General features: G+C 39.0%; 1 pseudogene; it reads right to left on the reverse strand.

Annotated features, from left to right (window-relative positions):
• Positions 1–533: 533 nt before the first annotated feature.
• On the reverse strand, positions 534–15,918 carry LOC125078634 (NXPE family member 1-like; annotated as a pseudogene).
• Between the last annotated feature and the right edge of the window lie 4,946 nt (positions 15,919–20,864).

The following is a 20,864-nucleotide window of genomic DNA, read 5'->3' on the forward strand; positions in this document are numbered from 1 at the left end:
TCTGTTCCTCTCTCCTCTCCCTGCCCATGGTGTCCTGTTCTCCTATGGACAGTCCCATGGTCAATTTGGCTCCTATGTTTCCACCCTTCCTACCCTCTTTGAGGTGGCCTCTTCTCTGCAGTGAGCTGTAGAAAGTCTGTTCTGCCAGTCTTTGGTTCATTTTCTGAGTTATTTATGCTGATGTGGGTGTTCTCTGGGTGTATCCATGGGATGAGGGGAGCCTTGAACCTTCCTCCTCTGCCATATTCCCTGGAAGTCTAAGAATAGTTTTTTTATTTTTAAAAATCTGGGAGAAAATCAAAAGAAGAATAACTTATACAAAGTCTGAATTTCACTGTCATACAGTTTCCTTGGAATGTAGCCATACTAACTCATTTACACGTGGGCTAGTGCTACGTTCACCCCACAGTGGCAGAGCAGTTGTAACAGAGATGAATGGCCTGCAAGGTGCAAAACATTCACTATGTAGCCCTTTACAGAAAATGTTAGAGGATGTATCATGAGGATCACATGTTTATTCTCATTTACCCTATCAAAGTATCAAGTAGGATGCTTTCGGCCACAAGTAACAGAAATTATGACCCAAACTTGTTTAAGGAATATGAACATTTATTATCATGTGTAGACAGGCTCCAGGGACGGTGTAGTCAATCTTCACGTCTGATTCTCCAAGCTTTGCATCCAGTGTCATTTGTCTTTGTTCTTAAATGTCCTTCCTGCCTAGATGGATTCTTTTGATTGTCTTTGTCCCTAAAATGAAATTTCTCTAACAATACATGTAGAATTATTTGCAGAGATTGGTTTCTAGGGATTTCGTGTATTTATGCTTCAGCAAATGTCATTTAAGAACATGTTAATCTGATTTCCAATTCCATGATCATGTAGGTAGACACTGTTCGTGTCATATGCAATGGTCTTGTCACCGGCATCAGCGACACACACGGAGATCTTTGACAATGTGCTCATAGTAAGATATTGTATATAACCATGGACGTTTACAAACCTTTCTGTCGTCCTGATGTTTTCTGTCTTAAAGATCACTTTAGTAAGAAACTGGGCTTCTTGGGAACAGTCCTTAAGAAGCTTTTTGGGCTCTGATGACCCTGTGAATGAAAATGTCAATGAGGAGGGGCCTGAAGTGCTGGCCAAGTGTGATGATGATGATGACAATGGCTGAGTTTTTGTCACCTGATATCCAGTCAGCTTCCTGAGGGATAGAACCTTTATCTACCACAGAGTAGAGCTGGAAGAGTAACAAAAGAGTAGCTGTGTACCAACCTAAGTATGTCCGTCTGCATCCAAAAGCAAATGTTTCTTAAAAATTTCAGTTGTATGGGGCGCCTGGGTGGCTAAGTCAGTTAAGTGTCTGCCTTCGGTTCAGGTTATGATCTCAGGGTCCTGGATCAAGCTCTGTGCTCAGTGGGGAGTCTGCTTCTCCATTCGCTTACCCCCCACACTCATGCTCTCTCTCTCTCAAATAAGTAAATAAATAAAATCTCAAAAAACTTCCAGTTCCATGAAGATCAAAAAAGTTTAGTGCTAATAAAAAAATAAAATGTTTAACTCAAAGGCAATGATTACTAGAATATTCTATCACTTACAATACTTATCCATCTAGATTATGTTTGACTGGAACAGCCTGTACTTGAGGGTAGGCTCTCTGTTCATATGTATGAAATATCAAAGTGTAAGGTTTTCATTGGAACTTATAAAGAAAAACAACATTTCTTGTGAAAGAGCGAATAAAACACATTTTAAATTAAAAGGCTCAAATCTAGAAATCTAAATGAAGTTGAAAATAAAATAACTGAAATGAGAGAATAGAGATCTCACTAAAAGTACTTTAATATCAGCCTGAATTTCTGAGGAATGTAAAATAATTACATACTTTTTACAAGTTAGGGTAAGTGTCCAATCCACCAGTACAGGGTCGAGTCTCCCAGGAGGTAAATGAATTTTCCCTTCAAACTGTCCTTTATCTCACTTGTATGTGACTGACTCTGGTTACAAAATGTTGTAGTCCACCTTCCTTCTGAAGTAGAACTACCAAGGATGGGAATCTTCATTCTGACTTGGTGCTTGTCTTTTATTTTTTTCACTCTCTAGTAACAGAAACACTTGTGGTAAGTGATCTTATTGATATATTAAATATGTAACCTTCCTTCTTTGTCCTTCCCTTTGTTGATTTCTTTCTCTCTTCCTCAAACTCCTGTTTCCTAATTCCTTCCCTTCCTCTTACTATTTTTTGATCACCAGCTTTGTTTTAGCCACTTCTGCTCATTCCTTTTTTTGAGTCCTCTTGATTCCTTCTTGTTCATTTTCTCTCATACTTAGGCCTTTGTCACTGACCTGAATATTAGTGGTCTAAAAGTTGGTGTCCTTGCACCAAACTACTTACCAGTGTTCCACTAATGAAGCAGTAGTCTTATTTTTTCTATGAATTTTTAATACAGTTTTTAATTAAAAACTAGTTTAAAAATATAAAACATCCATGTTTCGAAAAATCCAAGCAGTAAAATAGCTAGTTTGAATTGATACTTTAAAAATAGGATTTCACAAAAAGTAACAGGCAGCAGAGAACATAAACTAATATCCTGAGATTTTCCAGCAAGTTCCATTAAAATTACAGGCTCTGTTGGCACATGTCTGCCTTCCAATGCATTGCAAGTAGCAGTGCACCAAGAGTTTTGCTATGGCATGATGAAAATCATCAGATTTCTCACCTGTCATGTTTGCTTTTCCCTCACTATGACCCCCACCCTATGCCCACTGAGTTAATGCTTATATTTTAGGTTTGTTACGTAGCATTTCTGTACTGATAGCATATTCTGTATTAGACAGGAAGCAAACAATAATGACTTAAAAATATAAATTTATCCCTCACCTGACAGTCCTAAAGTGAGCAGGCCAGGGCCAGTATGATGTTCCATGGTTTCAAGGGTTGCAGTTCCTTCTGCCCTTTTCTGCCACTTTTTTTTTTTTTTGGAGAAGGTGATAATCTTTTTTTTTTAAGATTTTATTTATTTATTTTGACAGAGATCACAAATAGGCAGAGAGGCAGGCAGAGAGAGGGGGAAGCAGGCTCCCCGCTGAGCAGAGAGCCCGACACGGGACTCCATCCCAGGATCCTGAGATCATGACCTGAGCTGAAGGCAGACGCTTAACCCACTGAGCCACCCAAGGTACGATAATCTTAACTTTATTAGTTTCTTGCAGCTTTACTGAGGTGTAACTGACATATAGATAACTGTGTGTATTTAATGTGTACAGTTGGGTGAATTTGAACATACGCTTATATCCACGACACCATCATCACAATGAAGGTGCTATTCCCTTTTTTCTTTTTTTTAAAGATTTTATTTACTTATTTGAGATAGCATGCACGAGTGGGGAGGTGGGGTCGGGGGAGAGGCAGAGGGAGAGGGAGAGGGAAAAGCAGGATGCCCACTGAGCAGGGAGCCAGACACGGGGCTCAATCCCAGGACCATGACCCAATCTGAAGGCAGACGCCTAACTGACTGAGCCACCCAGGCACCCCATGGTGCTATTCTTAACATAGGACATCAATCTCATGATCTGACGTGGCTCTTTCATCTCTCAGCATTATATCTAGAGTTTAACCAGTAGGAGGGGGAGGGCAATTTGTTTTACTCTTAAGACATGACCCAAATGTTTTCCATAGCACTTCCACTCATAATCCTGGGCAAAATGTTGTGGTCACCACTAGCTGCAAGGAAGACTATAGCCTTTAGTTGGGTGACCATGGGCTGAACTAAAATAATGGTGTTTTGTTACCAATGGTGTTTTCCTACCAAATGGATACTGGGAGACCACACCCAGTCTCTGCTTTACTGTCCATGCTTAGCCCCCCGTAGACCTCGCAGTCCCTGTTTGTCTAGATCCACAGAACAGTCATAAGCATGGCTGTCCTGGGTTTGTGACCTGTGGACAGAGTGGGAACATAGGGATGGTGGAAGAATTGGAAAATTCTGAAATAAGAATTCTTTCAGGTAATCCTTCAATAGCTAAGTCCTAGTGATTTGGTTTGCTAAAGAGAGATTCTGTAATCCTATAATTTTATTAAAATTCCAGTGTGACATGGTTGGGTTGTGAGGTTTGGTAGCATTGCACCCTGGATGACTGAATATCGTTACACTGGGGTCGTAAGATCCCATCTGCCTATCCTACTAATGTGCTGGTGCGCTTGGTGAGAAGACAGCCTTAAAGCTTATTATTGTAAACCATTGTACAGTATTTATGTGTCAGGATATACATTTTGCCAAGTGTCAAGCTAAGTGCTCTGAAAGACTATATCAGATATAACAAATGTTCTTATGATTAGTGTTAACATTTACATAATAGTATGTTGATAATAATAAGATTCCATTATATTTACAGATTACACATTATGGTAGAGGGACTAATGTCCCCCCAAAGATATCTGCATCCTGATCCCTGGGACCTGTGAATATGTTACCTTCTCTGGCAAAAGGGACTTTCCAGATACAATTATGGGTATGGATTTCGAGATGGGAGATTATCCTGGATGATCCAGGTAGGACCACTCTAAATCTCACTTATGCTCAAAAGTGGGAGAGGGAGGCAGAGGAGTGCGTCAGAAGGATGTGAGGTGGGGAACTGACCTATTTTTGTAGCTTTGTAAAATGGAAGAAGAGGGTTGTGAGGAACAAGGGCACTTCTAGAAGCTGGAAAAGGCAAGGAAGCAGATTCTGCCCTAGAGCCTCCAGAAAAGAATGCTGCCCTATTATAACTTTTTTTTTTTTGCTCAGTGAGATACATGTTTGACTACTGAACGACAGAACTGCAAGATGATATATTTTTATTGTTTTAAACCACTTTGACACCTTTTCAACATCAAGTCATCCCATCCAACATTTATATAAATAGAAGAAGAAAAGCCCCTTACTTTATATCACTTGGTAACATTAAACATTTTTTTTTTTTTAAGATTTTATTTATTTATTTGACAGAGAGAGATCACAAGCAGGCAGAGAGGCAGGCAGAGAGAGAGGAGGAAGCAGGCTCCCTGCTGAGCAGAGAGCCCGATGCGGGGCTCGATCCCAGGACCCTGAGATCATGACCTGAGCCGAAGGCAGCGGCTTAACCCACTGAGCCACCCAGGCGCCCCAACATTAAACATTTTTCTATAGATGATGCACATTTTAAAATTTAAAAAATATATATTTTATTTATTTATTTGAGATAGAGTGAGAGGGAGAGAGGGCACAAAGAGGGCGGAGGGGCAGAGGGAGAAGCAGGCTCTCCGCTGAGCAGGGATCCCAATGCAGGGCTTGAACCCAGGACCTCAAGGTCATGACCTGAGCTGAAGGCAGATGCTTAAAAGACCGAGCCACCCAGATCTGAGCCCCTAGATCACATTTTGTTAAATTTGTGAAATAGCTTTTCAGAGCACAAAGTGGATCATATCACTCCTTCCTTAGTTGATTTCTGTAGCTTTCAAAAGCTTACAGAATGAACCCTAAAATTCTCAGCATGCTACTTGAGAACTTCTATGATTTAGTTTCTTCCTTTCTTTCTAGCCTCTTCCTTTGCCATGGTCCACTGAATACTCACTCCACTGGTCTATTGAACAAACTTCATGGTGATTTTGCTTATGCATAGAGTTATCAGATTAAAAAAAAATACAGGATACCAGATTAAATTTGAATTATTTCTAAAAAGGAATAACTTAGTGTATTTTCCATGCAATAGTTACCCTTTATGTCAAGTAATGTGCATAAACAACTAGAAATTACTCAAATTTAACTTAGACCCTAGATTACTATTTGCTAAACCTGGCAACCCTACTCATGATCTTTATGAGTTTTCTCTTTCACCTCATTCTTTGTCTACAGATATCCTCAGGGCTAAGTCAAATATCAACTTTAACATAAGCCCTTGCCTTTTTACTTTCTTCATAGAATTGGTAGTTTGAATGTCTTTTCGGATTGCAGCCTTGCTGAACATTTATTTTTCTCCATTTGCCCATAATTCCTCATATCTATTAGAACCTTAATAAACATTTGCAGAACACATGAATAAATATTAGGTAATAAATCATTAGTTGAAATAAATCTCAAAATGAATGTTATTGGTAAACTCAGGCTTTATAGAAAGTTATTTTAAAGCCAAGTAAAAACATTATTCTTTTATAAGTAACGTGGCTTTGCATTTGCCACTAAAACACATTTTAATAAAATGGAAACTCCATATCAAATTGCTAAGTGCATAAACTAAAGGTTAGGAAGTTATGCCAACAGAGAATTAGGATAACCAAACCAAAATGTTCCTACTCTGAAGCTGAGGGTAACCATTAAAGACATTTGCACAGTGTCCCAGACAGATCACCGACCCTAGGAGGTGTACTACCATGTTTAAATATGAATGTAGAATACTAATACTTTCCCCTTTTGGATAAACAACTATAAAAATCTCTTATAAAAAGAGTTTGAAATAATTTCCTTGAGCTGATTTCTCTCTTTAAGATCCAAGGTGACTGACATCACAGACACCGGCTAGGAATTGTGCCCCAAGAAATCCATGATTCCCAGAATTCATATTGATAAATTTCCCCTGCATAAGGACGTCTCTTGGAACACCCATGCCATGTACCACTCGCCATAGGACAAAACAAACTTACTGTCATGCTGGGAGATGTCCATAAGTTAAGAAAGTTGCACCATTTCAACTCCCACATGCAATCAGTGTGTCCTGGGGTTTTCAATTCAAAATATTGATCTAATATGCAAGTTCTCTTCTTTCATCATTTTTGTGTCACTTTTTAAGTTCATGTACTATTTTTCTTGGAGTACTGTGAGCCTCTAATAAACCCTACGGTCTCAGTTTTATCCACCTGTATTCTTCAGTACAACTGCCAGAACACTCTTTCTAGTTGCAAATGCAACTGCGTTCATTACTATTTAAAATCCCAGTCACTTATGCAAGGATGTAAGCCTCCTTAGCATGGTGTGCAGACCTTTTTTTGCTTCTTTATCTATGTTTCTTGCTATGCTTACCTCCCATTTTTCTAGACACCTGCCTTCTGATGAGTGCAAACTATATCAAGGAAGGTAGTACATTTGCCTGATCCACTGCTATCTCCCTAATATCTTCAGAGAAGCTGGCACAAAGTCATGTTTAGTCTGATGCATGAATAAATATACATTGCATTTCTTTCCTCCAGCTGATGAAAGACTACCGGACTTTCCTGCTTCAAAGCTCTTACCCTCCTTTTGACTCACTCTGTTTCAAACCTGTGTATGTGTATATGTAAAAGGGAATATGGGGAGGAATGGGGAGCTAGGTGCCGGATATAACAAACAGAAGTGGTACCTCATTCTCTGCTGTTGATGACTTTTCAGGTTCAATTCAGAGAAAGGAAGGGATCACATTTTCATCCTTACTGTGACCTAGGCCTAAGAATGGTTAGTGGGTAAGAAAAGATTTGGTGAGATACCCCATTAGAGATCAAAGGGAAAGAAAAGAAACCCAACTGAGCTTTACTTATTTCAGAAAAGAGTCAAGGACTACAGATCAACCCTTGGATAACTACATGAAATCTGGAATGCATGTTATTTTTCTGTGTTTGCTATCCATACTTGACTTCCTCCTAGCATGTTTTTTGAACACTTGAGGGAAGAAAGTAGCATTCCCCTCTGTCATCAAGCTTAGGGAAAATGGGATCAAAATGGATAGTAGCAGAATGGAAAGGAAGAAGAAATGGACAGAGCTTCTGAAACACAGAAAGTTAGCAAAGGAGCAAAAGAGTCTGGAAGTAATAGGTCGTCTCAGACTTGGCCCACAGGTTCTGGATTTGTGGTGATACGCAGTTACCCTTTGCAAAATGGCTCATGAAGAGACCCTCATAGGTCATTCTAACCAATGAAGTTCTCCAGCTTAATGGAGAACTGGTAGACTAACAAGTGAGCATCTATTGGTGAGCAAGGGAAGAAAGAGAATTGATGCAGCCATGATCGATGAGAAAAATATGCTCATACCCCAGTTTGTGGAGGCCTGTTAACTGGGGGCTTTTAAGCATCACTACATTGCAGCTCGGTGAATATGGACTCCTTCAATCCGAGCAGCACGTGCTGAGTGTCTGATCTTGAGATCAACTGGAGATGACCAGTAGAAGTCAGCTTTGGGGAAAGATTACTCAGGATGCAGTGTGGACAGTGAAGAGGGCAGGGTTGTTGGGAGGGAGGCTAGTTCAAGTGATCTAGATGAGGTGGTAATGATCTGAACCCAGCAGCACTAGGCAGGGAGAGAAATGGGTGAATGCAAAAGATATTTAAGAGGGATTCTGCATATTGGATATGCGAGATGAAGGCAGATGGTTGTTTTTTTAATTTTATCAAAGAGTCCTTTTTTGGAATAACATTTTATATATATATATATATATATATATAATTTTTTTTTTAATTTGACAGAGAGATCACAAGCAGGCAGAGAGGCAGGCAGAGAGAGAGGAGGAAGCAGGCTCCCCGAGAGAGCAGAGAGCCCGATGCGGGGCTCGATTCCAGGACTCCGAGATCATGACCTGAGCCGAAGGCAGCGGCTTAACCCACTGAGCCACCCAGGCGCCCCTGGAATAACATTTTAAACACATATCAGAATACTTTTACACGGACCATATTTTGTAAACCTAGGTCTATAGTGAAAGACATGATTGACTGAGAATACTGGTCCTCATGGGAAAGTAAAGGTACATATAATACAGAGTTCCACTTTGGGCAGCCCTCTGTTAGTGAACTTTTTGGGGACAATGCCAAACTTGGCAGGGAGAGTCATAAAAAGGGGTCTCACAAACACCACATGTCTGACCAGACCTTGAGTAGAAGAGGCATCAGACAATGTCATGTTCAATATTAATTGAGATGGGCAATATAGCACTGCCCATGGGAACTTCGCAGGGTGTTTAAAAGTGTATTTGTGTGTGAAAAAGGCCTTATTCCTTGACAGGAAGGTAAGAATTTCTCAATTGCAAGTGGTCATATGAGGCAGGACTTTACAGGGTGTGTGCTGAGGTCTCACACCCTTGAGTTTAGGGTTAGGCCATATATTCAGTGAAGGCATGAGTGGTGCCATTAACGAATCTTTGAAAATAACCCCATCATGGCCTTGGTTCTTTACCTCCAGAGAGCAGATACGCCTTCATAGGGGTGGATGATCATGAGGACAGAGACCTGGCCTTCCCAGAACAGAGTGACCCTGACAAGGTAGGTGCCATTGTGGAAGTGTATCACCTTTCCTACAGTGCTGCTTTTAGAGAGGGGCATGACATCCTGGCCCTCAGGAAATACCACCTACTCCCCCCTGCACCCCCAGCAGGATGTCTAGCTGATCTCCCCTCCAGTAGGAGTCTCAAGGCTGGCAGATGGTGGCTGTGCTGTGTGTGGCTTGGGCGGTGATGTTCCTGTAGGTGAAAAGTCTGGGTGGGATCAGCTGATTTCTCCATGATGCCCTTTATTCTTTGTTCAGTCTCCATTGGTGGCTTTACTGGGCTCAGTGATATTTTAGGGTGTGAGGACCTCATGGAGGTATTCCAGTGATGTAAGGAGATAGGTAAGTTTAGACCACAACAAAACTGAAAATACAAGGTATGTGACATAATGAAACGAACCAAGTCATTTTACCTATTATGAAATTTGCTTATTTACCTATCATCATATTATTTAAACTCTGATAATTTTGAGTGACATGTAAACATTTTTTAAATTAAAAATTATTTTTAATTATAGTTGATATACAATATTATATTACTGTCAGGTATAGAACATAGCGATTTGCCCATTCTTTACATTACAAAATGTTCACCACTATCAGTGTAATCATATGTCAACATATGAAGTTATTACAGTATTATTGACCATCTTCCCTATGCGGTACTTTTCATCCCCATGACTTATTTATAATTGGAAGATTGTACTTCTTAATCCCATTTATCAGGTTCATTTATCCCTACTTTGTCCTCTCCTCAAGGCAACAAAGAGTTTGCTCATTTGCTTATTTCTTGGATTCAACATGTCAGTGAAATTATATGATATTTTTCTCTGTTTGGCTTATTTCATTTAGCATACATAATACCATCTAGTTCCACACATGCTGAGGCAAATGGCAAGATTTCTTTCTTTTTCTTGACTGAGTAATAGTCTCTTTTGTATGTGCATCATGTGTTCTTTATCCGTTTATCAATCAGTGGACACTTAGGCTGCATGTAAATAATGCTTCAGTAAACACAAGGGTGCATATATGTTTTTGAATTAGGGTTTTCATTTTCTACAGGTAAATAGCCAGAAGTGGAATTACTGAGTGGTATTTCTTTTTTTTTTTTTTTTTAAGATTTCATTTATTTATTTGACAGACAGAGATCACAAGTAGGCAGGGAGGCAGGCAGAGAGAGAGGAGGAAGCAGGTTCTCTGCAGAGCAGAGAGCCCAATTCGGGGCTCGATCCCAGGACCCTGGGATCATGACCTGAGCCGAAGGCAGAGGTTTTAACCCACTGAGCCACCCAGGCGCCCCCTGAGTGGTATTTCTATTTTTAACTTTTAAGGAATCTCCCTACTGGTTTTGCATAGTGGATGTACCCCATTTACATTCCCACCAACAGTGCACTAGTTTTCTCCACACCTTTGTCAACACTGTTATTTCTTGTCTTTTTGATACTAACCATTCTGAAAGGTGATAGCTCGTTGTGGTTTCAGTTTGTATTTCCCTGATGATGAGTGATGTTGAGCATCTTTTCCTGTGGCCATTGGCCATCCATATGTCTTCTTTGAAAAATGTCTATTTAGGTTCTTTGCCCTTTTTTTAAAATTAAAAATTTTAAAAAGATTTTATTTATTAGAGCCTGTGTGTGTGCATGTGCTTGAGCAGGGAGGGGGCAGAGGGAGAAGGAGACTCCCCACCGAGTAGGGAGCCTGATGCCCAGGACTCCAGGGTCGTGACTTGAGCTGAAGGCAGACACTTAACGGACTGAGCCACCTGGGTGCCCCTCTCTGCCCATTTCTAGTTAGATTATCATGTTTGGTATTGTGTGAGTTCTTAATATATTTTTGAATATTTGCACTTTGCAGGATATATCATTTGCTAATACCTTCTCCCATTTAATGGGTTGCTTTTCATTTTGTTGCTAGTTTTCATTACTGGGCAAAACCTTTGAGCTTGACATAGTCCCAATAGTTTATTTTTCCTGTGTTTCCCTTACCTGAGGAGACATAGCCATAAAATGTTGCTTGTTTTGTTTTAGATGTTTTTGCCTATTTTGTTTTAGGTGTTTTATGGCTTTAGATCTTACAGTTAGGTCTTTAATCCTTTTTGGGTTTATTTTTGTATATGGTGTAAGAAAGTGGTCCAGTTTTCCCAAAACCATTTCTTGAAGAGACTCCATTTTCCTCATTGTATACTCTTGCCTCTTTTCTCATAGATTGATGTACCATGAAAGTATAGACATTTCTGGGGTCTCTGTCCTGTTCCCTTGATGTATGTGTTTATATTTGTGCCAGTACCAGACTGTTTTGACGACTGCAGCTTTGTAGTATATCTTGAAATCTGGAATTCTGCTACCTCTAGCTTTGTTCGTTCTCAAAATTGCTTTTGCAATTTGGGGACTTTTGCATTCCATGTAAATCTTAGGATTGTATGTTCTAGTTCTGTGGAAAAACCTATTGATAGTTTGATCAGGATTGCATGGAACCTGTAGATTGCTTTCGGTAGAAGGCACTGTTTAACAATATTCTTCCAAGCCATTAACATGGTGTATCCTTTCAGTGTCATCTTTAATTACTTCCTCATTGTCTTTCTTAGAGTTTTCAAGTATAGGTTTTTCACTTGGCTAAATTCCTAGGTATTCATTGTTATTATTCCTAAGTATTTTATTCTTTTTAATGCAAATTATAAGTGGGATTATACTCTTAATTTTTCTGCTAGTTTGTTATTAGTGTAATAGATATACAGATTTCTATATATTAATTCTGTATCCTCAATTTTGATGAATTCATTTATTAGTTTTAGTAGCTTGTTGAAATCTTTAGGGTTTCTATAAATAGTGGCAGTTTTGCTTCTTCCTTACCAATTTAGATAACTGTTATTTCTTGTTCTTCTCTAATTGCTACAGCTATTATTTCTAGTATTAGGTTGAAATAAAAGAGATGAGACTGGACATCCTTGTCATGTTCCTGGTTTTAGAGGAAAGGCTTTAGTTTTTCAACAGTGAGTGTGATATTAGCTAGAGATTTGTCATGTATTTATTATGTTGAAGTATATTCCCTCTAAACCTACTTTGTTGAGTTTTTAATCACAAATGAATATTGCCAAGTGCTTTATCTCATCTATTGTATGACCATAGGGTTTTTTTTTTAAGAGTGAAAGTGATGAGGGAGGGGCAGACTCTGAAGCAGGCTCCATGCCCAGCATGGAACCCAATGTGGGGGCTCACATGATCTGAGATCAGGACCTGAGCCACCTAGGCTCCCTGATCATACGGTTTTTATCTTTCATTTTTATTAATGTGGTATATCACATTGATGATTTGCTGTATTGAATAATTCTTGGAATAAATCTCAAATACAGTGAATGAAGCTCTTAATGTTTGTGAGTATGGTTTACAAATATTTTGTTGAGGATCTTTGCTGCTATGTTCATCAGGGATATTAGCCTATATTTTTTGTGTCTTTGTCTGATTTTGATATCAAGGTAATGCTGGCTTCATAAAATGAACTTGGTAGTTTTCATTCCATTTCTACTTTTTTGGAGTAGTTTGAGAAGACTAGGTTAACTGTTTTTTAAATGTTTGGTAGAATTCATCTGTGAATACATCTGGTTCTGGATTTTTGTGTGTTGGGAGAATTTTTGATTACCAGCTCAATTTCATCCCAAGTAATCAGTATTCCATTTTGGAAGACTGTGTATTTCCAGGATTTCTGGAAAGAAATCTTACAGGCTGCCCAATTTTATGGCATATAACTTTTTTCATAGTAGTCCCTTATTTTTGTGCTGTTATTTTTTGTCTTTCATTTATGCTTTCTTGTGATGTGTCTGACTAGATGTATCAGGTTTTTCAAATAACTAGCTCTTTATCTTTTCTGTGGTTAAGTCTGTTTTTCATTTGTTTCTACTTTGATCTTTATTATTTCCTTTTATTAATCTTGGGTTTTGTTTTTGTTAGGTTAGATATTTTTCTTGTTTTTGATGTAGGCCTCTATTGCCATAAATGTCCCTCTAGAAACTGCTTTTGTTGTGTCCCAAAGATGTCTGCCCATAGTATTTCTAGTTCTATTTGTGTCCTGGTGTTTTTTAATTTACTTTTTGTTTTCTCCATCAGCCCACTGGTTGTGTAGTATAGCCTCCACCTGTTGGTGCGTTTTCTAGTTTCTCATACTGTCGTGTTTGGAAAAAAATGTTTGATATAATTTCAATCTACTTGTGTTCCTATGTGTGATCTACCTGGAGAGTGTTTTATGTGCACTTGAAAGAATGTGTATATTGTTTTTTGTGGATGGACTGTTCTGTGTATATCACCTTAAGTTCATCTGGTCTAATGTGTCATTCAAAGTCACTACTTGATGGGAATGGGCTGTTGAAGTTCCCTATTAGTAGTGTATGACCTCAAGTCCCTTTATGTCTGTTAAGTGTGTAGGTATTTATAATTGTTATATATCCTCTTGTTTGAACCATCCCTTTATTATTGTGTAATGCTGTTGTCTTTCTTTTATTTATTTATTTTTTAAAAGATTTTATTTATTTATTTGACAGAGAGAAATCACAAGTAGGCAGAGAGGCAGTCAGAGAGAGAGGAGGAAGCAGGCTCCCTGCTGAGCAGAAAGCCCGATGTGGGGCTTGAACCCAGGACCTGGGATCATGACCTGAGCCGAAGGCAGCGGCTTAACCCACTGAGCCACCCAGGCGCCCCTGTTGTCTTTCTTTTAAAGTCCGTTACATCTGATACAAGTATAGAGATGCTGGCTCTTTTTTCCATCACTTCCTTTACTTTTAGTTTGTATGTGTCTTGAGTCTGAAGTGGATCTCTTACAGACAGCATATAGGTGGGTCTTTTTAATTCAGTCTCCCTAGGTCTTCTGATTGGCAATAAGCACATACTTATTAATAATTAAATGTAATAAACACTCCATACTGTTAACTTTATTCTAGTTGTTTGGTCATTCTTTTCCTTTCTTATCATGCATGGATTCCTTTTTTATACATTTTTGATTTGTGATTACTATGTTTATATATAGCAGTCTATAAAGGTGACTGTTGTTTACATTTAAACACATTCTAAAAGAACTACATTTTTACTTCCTCTTCCATGTGTAGGACAACTAATTATATATAAAATTGACATTAGTACTTTAATATTTTACTAGCTTTGTACATTTTTGATCTACCTTTCCTGTATGTTTGCTTATGGCAGTGAAATTTTTCCCTTCCTATAGCTTTTTCTCTTTCCTTCAAAGAAGTTTCTTATAGGGCTGTTTAAGTGGTTTTAGACTCTTACCTTTTGTTCCCCTGGGAACCTCTTTATCTCTCCTTCAATTCTGAATGATAACCTTGCTGGTTTAGAGTATACTTGGTTGCAGGATTTTTTCCTACAAAACTTTGTGTATACCAAAGTTTTGGGTCAAGAATCAGCTTATAGCCTTATGTGGATTTCCTTGTAGGTAAGTAATTGTTGTTCTCTTGCTCCTTTAAAAATTCTATTTTTTTTTTTTAAAGATTTTATCCATTCATTTATTTGACAGAGATCACAAGCAGGCGGAGAGGCTGAGCAGAGAGCCCGATGCGGGACTCGATCCCAGGACCCTGAGATCATGACCTGAGCCGAAGGCAGCGGCTTAACTCACTGAGCCAATTCTATTTAATTTTCATCATAATTAGTATGTGTCCTGCTGTGGACCTTTTGGGCCTTCACTTTGGGGCACTCTGTGGATCCTGGAACTTGGTGTTTGTTTCATTCCCCAACATAGGGAAGTTTTCACTGATTATTTCTTTGTTAAGGTTTCTGTTTCTGAAACTCCTATATTGTGAATTATGTTATCCTCGAGGTTTCTTCCAGACCTGTTCTGTATTTTCTAAGCTACTGTTGATTCCTTCTACTCTATTTTTGTCTGACTCGCTGTTTTTTTTTTTTTTTAAGATTTTATTTATTTATTTGACAGAGAGAGAGAGCACAAGTAGGCAGAGAGAGGGGAAGGGAAGCAGGCTCCCTGCTGAGCAGGGAGCTCGATGCGGGACTCGATCCCAGGACCCTGAGATCATGACCTGAGCCAAAGGCAGCGGCTTAACCCACTGAGCCACCCAGGCGCCCTCGCTGTTTGTTTCTATGTCTCAGGTCGGCTACAACTTGCAGGCCCATCTCCTTTCCTCACTGGGGCAAGACTTGCCTTTCTGGACCGGGTTGACCATCACGTGTGGCAATTTGCAGGAGCGCCGAACACGGTAAGTCCACAGGGCAGACTTGAGCAGGGTGAATGGTGCTAGCAAGGCAGATGCAGAATGGCACCCACCTGGTTCAGGGAAAGTGGTAGCTGCTGGCATTTCTGCTCCTGGAGAAAGTTCCTATAGATCCCTGTCCCTCTAGCACGGGTCTTACAATTAGTTTATAAATGTCCTACAGGTAGCTCAGGCACTTTTCAAACTCCTGCCTCTGTGGTCTCAGAGTAATGTTGCACATGGGCTCTTTTAAGAGTATAATCTTTCCTGTAGCCCTCTGCTCTTACTGAAGGTAAGCTCTGCTGCTTTTCAAAGCCAGATGTCACAGATGTTATGGGCTCATCTATCCATTGCAGATCCCAATGACTGAGAGTGCTCAGGAAGGTCTGAAACCCCTCATTCCTAGCAGAGTACCTGTGATCGCTCTCTTGCTGGTGGGTCACTGTAGGTTCCTTTCCTGACCGCATCCCTGCCCATCCTACCTTTCTCGACGTTGCTTTTTCCTGGTCCTTGTGGAAAAACTGTTCTGCCAGTCCTCAGGTTGTTCTGAGAGTGAGTTGAACTAGATGCAGCCGCAGCCTTGTGTCTGCTGGAGGAAGGGATTCAGAATCTTCCCCCTTCCCCGCCTTCCCCTCTCTTCCTGGGGAGCGAAAGACTATTAGACATCGGTGAAAGATATACTGAGGCAGCACTAACCCAACTTAATTATGACAGGATTTGAGGTGTATCAGTAAAGGAAGAGTAAATGCGCCCAAATCAATTATTCATACGTATTCTCTGAGGGATATACTGTGGCTTCAGTCTACTTGCCCACAAGTGTTTTGGCCTTCTCAAAAATGCACAGTCTGGAAAATAGTAGAAATGGAGGATCTTGAGCTCACTTCCTCCCGTGGATACTCTGAAGCAAAACAACTACATATAATGCAACTCACTCCGTAAATAAGTTGTGACTGGCAGAAGACATCTCCACAACTAAAAACAGGAGGAGAGAGTCACGCTGACAAGAATATTGTGAACGAAACTCCCTGTGGGGTGACCCACATTACAGGTGTGGAGTTATTCCCTGAGGAGCGAGGGAATCAAGCCCCACATTGGGTGCCCACAGCCGTGCACACGTTCACTAAAACCCTGAGTGCCCATAGTGTCTGGCTTTGAAAATCATTAGAGCTTAACACAGGGAGAGCCTGAAGGATCTATAGAAAATAAAGCCTCCTTTCTTAAAGGACAGACACTGTATCATGTGGTCCAAGCAGCAGCAGTTTGAAACATATCTGGGTTATACATGAAGGAGATTCACTGATTTTAGGGCGTGGGCTAGAGGGGCAGAAATCTGTAGGCCCTTTCTTTGGGAGTAACGGGGCGGGGGGGAGCATTTTTCTCACCCCAGCCTTGCAGGGACCAGTTCAGACACCTTCTGTCTACCTTAGGGGTGGGAGAGGGGAGCCACATCTGCCTACAGCGTGTCCTCCGCAGTCGTGGCAGGGCCACTCAGCCCGCTCTCAGGGAGAGGCTGTCCCCCTCCACCAAGATGCAGCTACGGCCAGCTGTGCTGGGCGCTAACCCTACCTAGGGGCAAACTGATAGCATCTCTGGCAGGCCAGTCCAGGAGTCACTCCTGGTGCCCAAAAAGTATTACACTCCTGGCCCCGCAGGACACCTTCTACATAAGGCTGCTGCTTTCAAGACCAGGAGATGTAGCTGACTTCTCCTAAAAAAGCAAGATAAAAGCCACAGAGACAGAGGTACACAAAACTAAGATAAAGAATTCAAAATACGGTAAAAAAAAAAAGATGCTCATAGGACTCAAGAAAGGGTGGATGCTCTCAGAATTTTACTAAAGAGAAAATTTAAAAACCCTGATCAATCAGAGCTGTAGAATATAACGAATGGACAGACTAGAGGATGGAGGAGGACAGGTAAGGGAAAGTATCAAGCTGAATAACAGAAAAAACGAATAGATTAAGGGACAATGTATCAAGCATAGTAACATTCATTGTTAGCTCCCTGCAAAAGAGGAAAACAGGCATAAAATGTACTTGAAAAAAAAAAGTCCTTAAACTGGGGAATGAAACATATTCAGGGCCAGGAAACTCAACAAGATGAACACAAAGACACATAATAATTACAATGGCAAAAAAAAAGTTGGGGGAGATCTTTAAAACAGCAAGAGAAAAGCCACTAGTTACTTACCAAGAAGTCCCAGAAGGATATCAGAGGATTCTGTAGCAGAAATGTTGCAGACCAGAAGGGAGTGACACGTTCTATTCAATGTGCTAAATGGGAAACATCTATAAACAGAAATAAACAGCAAAATTCTCATTCAGCATTGAAGGAGACATGGAGTTTATCACCACTAAACTGACCTTACAAGAAACGTTCAAGAGACTTTTAAAAGGGAAAATAAAGAGCTGTAAATACAATAAGAAAATTTTAACAAAAAAATTTCACTGGCACAGGAAACATATAGTGAAGATCAGTAAATTATGAAGCTACTGTGAAGGTTGAAAGTAAGAGTAAAATCAGTTATATCTATAATAACCAGTTAAGGGATACGGTATCATATGCATAAAAACTGGAGAGAAGTAGAAAAACACAGTGCTTTTAAATATATTCAAACTTAAGTGACCATCCACTTCAAATAGATTGCTCTATATTTGGGGGTTATATATGAACTGTATGATAACCAAATGCAAAAACCTATAATAGATATAGAAAAATAAGGAATAGAAGTTAAAAAAAAGTCTTCAAATCCCAAGGAAAGAAAGCAAAAGATGAAGAAAGGAACAGAGAAGAACTACAAAAACAACTAGAAGACAATTAAAATGGCAATAAATACATACCTATCAATAATTACTTTAAATGAACTGCTCCAATCAAAAGACAAAAAACCAGGACCCATCTATATGCTTCCTATAAGAGATTCATTTCAGACTGAAAATGAAGGAATGGAAAAATATATTCCATGCAATGGAACAACAAAAAGGACAGCAATATTTATATCAGACAATACAGACTTAAAAACACAGACTGTAACAAGAGATAGATGAAACTTACATGATAAAGGATCGATCCAATAAGAGTATATAAGTTATAAATATTTATGCACCAAACGTAGCATCACCTAAATAAATGAAGAAATATAACAATGGTAGAGTACTAATACACCCTAGCGTCAATGGGTAGATCAAGACAGGAAGTCAATTTAAAAAATTATAGAGAAAAAAATAGAAAAAAATAGAAAACGGTGGCTTTCTATGACAAATTAGACCAGATGGACTTAAGAGAACATTCCAGCCCCAAACAGCAGAGTACACTTTCTTTGCAAATGCCTATGGAACATTCTCCAGGATAAATCACGTTAGGCTACAAAATAATTCTCAGTAAATTCAAGAATAAAATCATAGCATCTTTCCAGACCACAGCATTGATGAAACTAGAAATCAAAAGAAAAACTCGTAAGAGGTAGAGGCTAAACAACATACTACTAAATAGCCAATAGGTAAGGAAAGAAATCAAGAGGAAATGAAAACACAATGTTTCAGTCATTGAGCAGTTCCTAGAGGGAATTGTATAGCAATGCAGGATTGCTGCAAGAAACAAGAAAAATCTCAATCTAACCTTCACCTAAAGGAACTAGAAAAAGAAACCCAAAATGAGTAGGGCTGATTCTTTGAAAAGATAAACAAAATTGACAAACCATTGGCCAGAATGAGCAGGAAAAAAGAGGACTTCAGTAAATGAAATCATAAAGAGAAGTAACAGCCGACACCACAGGAGTATGAGGGACTACTGTGAGAAACTCCATACCAAAAAAATTGGAGAAACTAGAATGGAAAATTTTCTATAGAAATACAGTCTTCCGAGACTCAATCAGGAAAAAAAAAAATGACAGAACAGATTGGTTACTAGTAGCTGAATTGAATAGGTATTAAAAAAATCTCCCCAAAAAACAAAAGTCCAAAACCAAATGGCTTCATAGGCTAATTCTACCAAACAGTTAAAGAAGGGTTAATACTTATCCTTTACAACATATCCCAAAAAATAAGAGAAAGGAATGCTTCCAAATTTATTCAATGATGCCAGTATTACTCTGATACCAAAACCCAAACCTACATAATACCCCTAATAAACATAGATGCCAAAATTCTCAACAAAATATGAGCTGAATTCAGTAATACATTAAAAGCATCACTCACCATGAACAAGTTGGATTTATTCCAGGAATACAAAGATGAATTAATATCCACAGTTAATCCCTGTGATATTACCACATTAACAACAACAAAAAACCCATTACAAATTATGATCATCTCAACAGATGCAGAAGAAGCATTTGACAAAACTCCATAATTGTTCACAATAAAAATTCTCAACAAAGAGGGAACATACCTCAGCATAATAAAGGTTGTATGTGACACACCCACATCTAACATCATACTCAGTGGTGAGAGTTTTTCCTTCAAGGGCAAGAAGAAGACACAAATGTCCACTCTCACACTTATATTCAAAAGAATATTGGAATTTCTTGCATCAATCAGAAAAGAAAAAGAAAATGCATCCAAATTGGTAAGGAAGTAAAACCATGACTAATTCCAGATGACATATAACTATATAGAGGAAATAGTAAGACACTTGAGGCAGGGAGGTGGGGGGACAACCAACATTAGAATAAATGAATTCACTAAAGTTGAAGGATAGAAAATTAATTACAGAAATATGTTTCATTCCTACACACTAATAACAAAGTAGAAAAAAATTAAGACAGTCCTGTTGACAGCTGCCTAAAAAAGAATAAAGTATCTATGAATAAAGAATCAAGAAGGCAAAAAGATCCATATGTAGAAAAGATATTTATGTGAGAAATTGAAGAAAACACAAAGGGAAATGCATACCATGCTCATGGATTGGAAGAATTGATATTGTTGAAATAGTCATACTACCTAAAACAATTCACAGGTTTAGTAGTACCCCAATAAAAATACCAACAGTCCTTTTCACAGAAGTAGAACAAATAAAATTTGTCCTAAAATTTGCTTAGAAGCCCAAAAGTCTTTGAATTGCCAAAGCAAACTTGAGAAACAACAAAGCTAGAGATATCATAATCCTAAACTTCAAGATACACTGAAAACATATACTAATTAAAACAGTATGGTACTGGCACAAAACTAGTCCCATATATGAATGCAACACAATCAAGAACATGGAAATAAACTCATATGGTTAGTCTACAACACAGGAGACAAGAATGTACAGTGGAGAAAAGTCTCCTCAGTAAATGGTGTTGGAAAACTGGACAGCTGCATGTAAAATAATTAAACTGGACCACTTTCTTACACCATATACAAAAGTAAACTCAAAAGGATTAGAGCCAAGTTGAGGCCTGGAACCATAAACTTCTGGAAGAAAATATAGG

Source organism: Lutra lutra, chromosome 10 (assembly GCF_902655055.1).
Source record: "Lutra lutra chromosome 10, mLutLut1.2, whole genome shotgun sequence".
Lineage (NCBI taxonomy): Eukaryota > Metazoa > Chordata > Mammalia > Carnivora > Mustelidae > Lutra > Lutra lutra.